The sequence below is a fragment of the Gracilinanus agilis genome, chromosome 2, assembly GCF_016433145.1.
Source record: "Gracilinanus agilis isolate LMUSP501 chromosome 2, AgileGrace, whole genome shotgun sequence".
Taxonomy (NCBI): domain Eukaryota; kingdom Metazoa; phylum Chordata; class Mammalia; order Didelphimorphia; family Didelphidae; genus Gracilinanus; species Gracilinanus agilis.
The window spans coordinates 387630753-387640129 of NC_058131.1; positions in this window are offsets into that span (position 1 = coordinate 387630753).

Below are 9377 nucleotides of genomic sequence, written 5' to 3' on the forward strand. Positions count from 1 at the left end.
AATCACCCCAGGATACTTTTCATATATATGTTATGTACAAGTTTAATTCTATTATAGGTAACTTTGAACCGGTGTTCAAATTCTTCTTCTATATAGTTTTAGAATTTTGTCCTATCAAATATGAGTATGTGTATAGTTTTCAATCAGTCAATCAATAAGCATTTATTAAGTACCTATTGTGTGTTAGCCAATGTGCTAGATGCTGAGGATACAAATATAATAAATGAAACAATCCCTGCTTTCAGGGAGTTTATCTGTTATTGGTTGTAACTGAATCTCTTGTATGATATATCTTATCTGTTCCTAACCGCTCCTGTCCCCCCGCCCTCACCGCCACCCCCAGGTTGAATCAGATCCATAGGAATGTGACCTTGGATAAGTTACTTCTCCATACCAGGCTTCAGTTTCCTCATCTATAAAATATAGAGAATTGAATTGTATGATCTCCTAGGTCCCTTCTAGCTCTTACCATGTGAGCTCTGTTTCAAGGTCCCTTTGATTTCTAGATTAATACACTTCATGTTTGCTGATGGGTAGCAGCATCACATAATAATGGACTTAAGAGAGCCACCTCTGACATACTGGCTCTATGACCTGGACAGATCTTTTAACCTCTAAGACTATAAGTTGTAGAATAGTTGTCAGTTTGTATGAGTGAAAGGGGGATTCCTCACCAGGAGCCCCCGGCTTCAGTGGGATCATGGGCCTCGATCATAAGCACTTATCTATGTGTGTGCATGTGTGTACACGTGTGTTAAAATTGTTTGAACATAATCTCTTTGTTTAAGAATAATCTGTAGGTAAGGGGAAAATAAGGTGCTTTATATGACAAAAGTCCTTTTATTTTTCATAAGAGTCCTTATATTTAATGTTTCAACTGACAGATGAATGACATTCTTTTCTCTTTTTTGAACTCTTAACTTCCATCTTAGAATCAGTGCTGTGTATTGGTTCTAAGACAGAAGAATGGCAAGGGCTAGACAGTTGGGGTTAAGTGACTTGCCTAGGGTCACACAGCTAAGATGTGCCTGAGGCTAAGATTTGAACTTGGTACTTCTCATCCCTAGGCTTGAGTTTCAAATCCATATGAGCCACCTAGCTGTCCTCTCCATTATTTTCTTATGAAGAAAGAATTTTGATTATAATGCCTCATCTTAGGTCATTGGCCTAATGGTTTGGGCCATTGACTGACTAATAGCTGTTCCCCCCCAACCCCCCCCAACAAATATTCAAGCATGTTGAAGAAGTTAGAAAGACAGTTACATAATACTAGACAAGATTAGTGTACTTCTTTCTCCTGTTTTCTTCTGCTGTATATTTTTGAACCTAAAGCTCTGTAATCTTGATCTTGTGATTCCCCAAAGTCTTTCAGATTGAACATGAAATTCTCATTTTAAGTGAGACTTAGGGTTAGCTAAATGGATGGAGCACTAGGCCTAGAATTGGAAGGACCTGGCTTCAAATCTGACCTCAGACATTTTCTAGCTGTATGACCCTGGGCAAGTCACTTAACCCCATTTGCCTATCCCTAACCCTTCTGTTGTTACTAAGATAGAAAGTAAAGGTTTTTTTTTTTTTTTAAATGAGATACCACTACTAGGTTTGTACCCCAAAGAGATAATAAGGAAAAATACTTGTACAAAAATATTAATAGCCACACTCTTTGTGGTGGCTAAAAATTGGAAAATGAGAGGCATCAGTTGGGGAATGGCTGAACAAATTGTGGTATCTGATGGTGATGGAATACTATTGTGCTGTAAGAATGATGAACTGGAGGATTTCTATATGAACTGGGAGAACCTCAATGAACTGATGCAGAGTGAAAGGAGCAGAACCAGGAGAATGTTGTACACAGAAAGTAAAACATTGTGGAGCAATCCAATGTAATGGACTTTGCTACTAGTAGCAATACAGCAAGCCAGAACACTCTTGAAGGACTTATGGGAAAGAATACTATCCATATTGAGAGAAAGAACTGTGGGAGTGGAAATGCAAAAGCAAAACATAAGACATCACTTATCACAGGTATATATGGAGATGTGATTTGGTGTTTAGGCTTTTAAAAATCACTCTATAGCAAAGATGAATAATATGGAAATAGGTAAGGTGATAACATTTGTACAACCCAGTGGAATTGCTTGTTGACTCTGGGAAGGGGTATGGAAGAGGGGAGGGAAAGAAAACGAATCATGTAAACATGGAAAAATATTTTTAAAAAATTACCTCTACTACACAAATCCCAAATGACAGCTCAACTGGAAGGAGGAATCCCCTATGAAGCTTGCCCATTTTACTTGGTGATAGCACTAATTATTAGAATATTTTTCCTTATGTGATGCTTAAATCTTTATGTAACTTTCATCCATTGTTCCTAGTTCTGCTTTCTGGAGCTAAGCAGAATAAATCTAATTCCATCCTTATATTATATCCCTTAAAACAAACAAACTTAAAGACAACTATCTTGTTTCCTGTAGGCCTTCTCTTCTGTAAGCCAAACATCTCCAGTCCGTGTGGCATGGTATTGAGCTCTATTGCTGAAGAGTGCATCCTCCTCAGATGCACTCTAGCTGGCTGTCTTTGCTAAAATGTATCATCTAGAATTGAACACAGTATACATATTAAATCTGGCAACACAGTATAGTGGAGCTATCTCTCTCTTTTTTTTAGTTTTATCTTTATTTTATTCCAATAAATTTACAATAAGTTTTCCAAAACTATGTGATTTATGTTGTCCTCCTCCCAGAGCTGACGAGCAATTCCACTGGGTTATACCTGTATTATCACTCAAAACCCATTTCCATATTATTAATTTTTGTAAGTAAATAATCTTATAAAACCCAAACCCCCAAATAAACAAGTGATAAATCATGTTATCATCTGCATTTCTACTCCAATAGTTTTTTCTTTAGAGGTGAATAGCATTCTTTTTCATAAGTCCTTCAAAATTGTCCTGGATCATTTTATTGCTGTTAGTAGCAAAGTCTATCACATTTGATCATTCCACAATATTGCTGTTACTGTGTACAATGTTCTCCTGGTTCTGCTTATTTCACTCTGCATCAGTTCATGTAGGTCTTTCCAATATTTCTGAAATCATCCTATTCACCATTCCTTATAGCACAGTAGTATTCCATCAACATCATATACATTTTGTTCAGTTATTCCCAATTGAAGGACATCCCTTTAGTTTCCAGTTCTTTGCCACCCACAAAAAGAGTAGCTATAAATATTTTTGTACAAAAAGGTCCTTTCCCATTTTTTAATCTCTTTGGGGCATGGATCTAGTTGTACTATTGCTAGATCATTTTTTAAAGTTCTTTGGGCATAATTCCAAATTGCCTCCCAGAATCGTTGTATTAATTTATTTTTTTTAATTTAAACATTTATTAATATTCATTTTTAACATGGTTACATGATTCATGCTCCTACTTTCCCTTTCACCCCCCCACCCCGCACTCCCCTCACCCATGGCCGACGCACATTTCCACTGGTTTTGTCATGTGTCCTTGATCAAGATCTATTTCCAAATTGTTGATAGTTGCATTGGTGTGGTAGTTTCGAGTCTACATCCCAATTATGTCCGCCTCAACCCATGTGTTCAAGCAGTTGCGTTGTATCAATTTATAATTCCACCAGCAATGCATTAGTGTCTGAATTTTGCCACATCCCCATTTATTATTGTCCTTTACTGTCATATTGGTCAATCTTGGAGCTATCTCTTAATCCTAGATACCTGCCTCTCATAAGGGTTAATGACTTTTTTTTTTTTTTGCAGGGGATGGGGGAGGAAAAGGCAACTCATATTGAGCTTGCAGTCTACAAAACCCTCAGAGTTTATTAAGTTGAACTGTTGTCTTGTCACATCTTCCCCTGTGGCTGTGTTTTTTGAACTCAGTAAAAATCTTTTAAAACTAATGTAAAATGTAAGGACTATATTAATATCTATCAAATTTCATTGCATTAGATTTGGCCCAGGATTTTGGCTTGTTAAGACTTGAATTAATCTTGACTTTGTCACCCTTTGTTAGCTACTCCTTCCAGCATTGTGTCTTCATCGAAATTGACAATGTACCAACTGTGCCTGTAGTCAATTGCAAAAAAAGGCAAATTTAGGGTTGGCAACAGAAAAAACCCATTAACAATTAGAGTTGTCAAAAAATGGTATGAAGTGCTTTGGAAGTAGTGAATTTCCTCTTGGTGGTCTTCGAGCAGAGATTATGTGACCAACCCCGTGTCAGACATATTCTAGTGGGGATTCCTTTCAAGATATGGGTTGGACTGGATGGCCACTGAGATCCCTTTAAACTCAAATTGAATGATTCTGTGAACATTAAATTCCATTACATTCATACCAAAGTTCATCCATTCCCCAAATGTTAGGGAATCAATTTTCTATTTATTTTTTAACAAAAGCAATTTGTTTATTTTTTTCTGGGTTATACATATATCATCACTCAAAACCCATTTCCATATTATTCATTTTTGTAATAAATTATTTTTTTAAAACTAAAACCCCAAGTCATACACCCATATAAATAAGTGATAAATCCTGTTTTCCTCTGGATTTCTACTCCCACATTTCTTTTTCTAGATGTGCCACAGAGCAATATGAAGTGACTTCCCCTTTTTCTTCTTCATTGAGATTGTTTCTCTTTGTGTTTTTAGAATGCATTCTTGAGAGTTTCCTGCGTCTCCTGGGATGACCTTTATAATGTTTTAGTCATTGGGATATCCTTTCTCAGCCCCCCTGGAAATTTGTTCACTGAAATCAAGGGTACCTGTCTGATCATCTTCAGATTACCTCTTTCTCTGTCACAAATTCTAAGCTGGAGTGATCACTTCTCCCTAAGGTCTCCATCATTTCAACTTCAGCAACCACTTCTTCCTTGTTGGCCAAAATCAGGTGCAGGATGGAATTTTCCCTTGCTGAATTGTCAAGAAATGATTAGCTGTTCTACTTTTGGCAGAGAGCTCCAACCAGTCTGTTTAATCAAAGCCCCCTGTAACTACTATATCACATGTCTTTGGCAGGCTTAAGCTCCATCTCCTCATCTACTTCTTTTTTTCTGGGTTCTCTGTTATAGGTTTCAGGGACATCCTTTTTGTTTCTGCCTCAGGTTCTTCAATCAAATATTCTCTGCTAACTTCTCTGTTTCCTTGATTTCCTCATACTTTATTTTTTTGACAGAAAATGTTACTCTTCCTTCCTCCCACTTCTCCCTCTTGTCCCTTTTGATTAAGATAGCCTTCCAGAGCCATTCAAGTTGATGGCTCTCTTTATTTCAAATCTGACACCTTTAGGTCAAATTTGCCCTTTTGGATTAGGAGTTGTGATTCAAGTTGCTTGTTGCCCATATTTTGTATACTTTGTGTGTCTATACATGATATTATTGCTGATGACATAGCTAGGGGTTTTATTGCAATTTCTTCTAGGCATCTCTACTGCAATTTTTCTTCCAACATTGTAGCTTTTGTCTATGGCATGTAGCTTGGTGGACACATAGAGTCATTTTTCTCTCCCACTCTATCCCCATCCCTTTATAATTTAAAGCTCTTTTAATTAGGTTTGAAAGATTCTAGGCAAATGCCTTGTTACTAACCTTTATAGACATACTCCATCTTTGATCAGGAGTCTATCATTTTGAAACTTTAAGCCATGATCCAAAGTTCTGAAAACAATTCTCAGACATCTTTTTAACTAGCTATTTACTTCCCAACTCTCTATTTCTCTTTTGAAGCACTTGCCTTTGATCAACAGAAGTGATGAAAACATATTACCTGGGCCCCCTAAAAGTCTTCCATTCCTCACCCAAGACTTTATAGTCTTTAGTAATGCTTTGTAAATTCTTTCTGGCAGCATCATTTGTGAATCACCAAAAGCAGGTAGTAGTCATCCAGTAAGAAAAGCCTTGGGAAGATTCCCCGTCATATTTTAGACACATGCTCCAGGAAGATAGCAGACCTCTGTCGTTATCAGGTCAACAAATATCTACCCCATTACTCCTCAGCAAGGAATCACCAACCATCACATCTCATTGCTTCTTCCTTTGACCTTTACTGTGTGATCTCTCACCTTTGACATCAGCTATGTCATTCATTATTCTTTAGAGCAATGGTCGGCAACCTTTTTGGCCATGAGAGCCATAAACCCTAGTGGAAGGAGGAGGATGAAGGCAGAAGGCATTGGAATCTGGGGTGGGGGCTAAAGGGCCCCCTGGGGCATATCCTGGGGCTCTGCCCAGACTAGCTGGTCGGGAGGTGGAGCCAGATATGGCTCGAGAGCCATACATTGTCGACCCCTGCTTTAGAGGATAAGAGATAGCCGTTTCTTCATTCTCAGAGTCGAGCTCTTTCATCTTTGGAAAAAGCTTTATTATTTCTGTTAGTTTTGAGTCTTCATTGGTCTTTTCTATGTCACATTCTTGAACCCTCCTAACCCATTCCCCTCTACACCTCCAAATCCATTTGTTATCACATTGCAGCCTTTCTAATTAAAACAAATAAGTAAACAATGTGTTCTTCCTACTGAACTGGAGAAAGGAGATACTTTCTTATAGTCACTTCATCTTCTCTTTAGAGGGAGACCAGCATTAATTTTGAGCATAAATAACAGTTGCTCAGCTGTGACAATAGCCTGTCCATGCTTGGACCATTACAATAGCCTGCTGGTGGGTCTGCCTGCTTCAAGTCTCTCTGGCTTCAACTCATCCTTTAGCCATGAAAGTGATTTTCCTGAAGTGCAGGTCCAAGTATGTCATCATCCCCTCTGCCAGTCCCCTCCCCCCAACCCCACGACACACAAATTATATTCCAGTAGTTCTTTATAGCCTCCAGGATCAAATACAAACCCCTTTGTTTGGCATTCATTTGTAATCTAACCCCTCTGACCATTACATTCTTCTTACATGTTAACTTACTGCCATGTATTCTTCAATCCAGTGATACTGGCCTCTTGGTTGTTCTAAGATGTTTGTCCTCTATGCCTGGAATGCTCTCCCTCCTCAAATCCACCTTCTCTGACTTTCTTTTAGTCCCAACTAAAATCCCATATATTACAAGAAGCCTCTCCCAACCCCTCTTAATTCTAGTGCCTCCCCTCTAAAAATCATTTTGTAGTTATCCTGTATATAGCTTGTTTGACCCATTTGTTTGCATGTTGTCTCCCCCATTTTGATAGTGATGTCCTAGAGGCAGGAACTGCCTTTTGCCTCTCTTTGTATCCCCAGAACTTTGCACAGCACCTGTCACGTAGTAGGTATTGAGTAAATGTTGACTGATTGTTGTAGATCTTCGGAAATACAAATACTGCATAGCACACTCTATTGCAGGTCCTTACAAAGTCCTTCTTGCTCTCTAATTTTTGTTGGAAATGAGATCTTTGGTTCTTTGCTCTTCTTGATAATAAGCTCCCTGAAGAAGTGGTATGGCCAACCACTTATTGGGAGTCTTCTTTTTTGGAGTTGCCAAGTCTTCTCCCTGAGGAGCTTGAGAAAACACAAAGGTACTAATGAGGCATTAGTACTCATTTACCTCATTATAACTTCTTGACAGCTACACTGGACGTCCTTTCCTTTATTTACTTTTTGCTCTGCTTTACTAATTTTCTTCTCCTGTACTCTCTTTACTTTTCCATTAGGCATATTTCTCATTCTTATATCCCTCTTTCTTTATCCTACACCATCTTTAGAGCTCCTATTTGAGGCCTCCTCTTTTGAAATCTTTCTCCTTTAGCTTGACTTTTTTCAATTCAAGCTCTCCTCTTTTGGCTTTACCTTATCTCCTTTCAGTTTTTCATCCCCCAAACTCAATCTCTGGACTTCTTCACAATATCAGAACCCTCCAAATCATCATATTTCCTGCATTTTGAGTAATACTGATTCTACATCCACTCCTTTCCCCCCATACACACACTCAGCCTTTTCCCACTGAAGGTAGAAATAGGAAGCTCAAGATCTTTCAGATCAGGTATCTTTCTGCTATACCCTATTTTCCTATCATGGTCCTTTTTAAAATTTCTTTTTTAGCTCATTTAAGGAAATATGGCTTACTGCATACTTTGAATTTTTAAGGTCTCTTATTACTGCCCCCCACCCCCACCCCAAGGTTGATAGCATGCTCAGGAAAATGAGGAACTCAGAGGTACCTAGAATATAATTGTTAATCTTGGTCACATTCATCCATACTTAAACCTCTCCATGTCATAACATCAGGTGCTACAAACTACTGGGAAAGACCTAGAAATACCAGGAAGATAGTAAAAGGGGCAGCTAAGTAGCACAGTGGATAGAAAGCCAGGCCTGAAGTTGGGAGGACCAGGGGTCAAATCTGTCCTTAGACTTTTCCTAGATGTATAACCTTCCTAGATGTATAACACTTGTTGCCTAACCTTTGCTACTCTTCTATTTTAGAACTGATGCTGACAGACATAAAGTAAGGGTTTAAAAATTAAAGACAGCCAAGAGTTGGGGAAAGGAACCACACCAAACTTGTTGTCAAAAGAGCTGGATTAATTAGAGGATTAGAGTAAATTACCTACTGTGTTAGAGTCTTATTTCCTTATTTCCTCTCTCCTCAATTGTAAATAAATTTCCATAAAAGTCAATTTTGACTTGAGGTTATTCCTTAATTGGGGATTTTCCCCCTGGTAACCACCTTTTAATATATTGACCCCAATGGCCATAATTTCCTCTGCAAAAATATAGTCAGTTTTGCTGGATAGTTGATTCCTGGTTGTAGACCCAGTTCTCTTGCTTTCCAAAATATTATATTTCATGCCTTTTGTTCCTTCACTGTAGATGCAGCCAGATCCTGTGCTATCCTAACTGTGGTTCTCTGGTATCTGAATGACTTCTTCTTAGCAGCTTGTAATATGTTTTCCTTGGTCTGGTAGTTTTTAAATTTAGCTATAATGTTCCTAAAAGTTGTCAGTTGTGCATTAAATGTAGAAGGTGATCTGTGGATTCTTTCAATTTCCACTTTTCACTCTTTTTCAAGAATGTCAGGGCAGTTTCTTGGATATTTTCCTGTATTATCAACAGGGCAACTAGAAGAAGTTTACTTAGAGGGAACAGTGACAAACTGTATAGGATGAAATGTCAAGATACATATATATGTATGCATATATATATATATATATGTATGTATAAATATATATAAAACTAGAGGGGGGAAAAGGAGATAATATTAAGAAAAATGGGAAAACAGACAAAATGGAGTAAATTTATATTCCATAAAGAAGTGTGTGGGGTAAACAGGGTTGAAGATCAATACAGTGGAAGGGTAAAGAGGTTGGAGAGAGGAAATACTTAAAACTTAAGTGCATTGAAATTAACTTAAAGAGGGAAGAACAATCAGATCCATTGGGGTAGATAATTGAT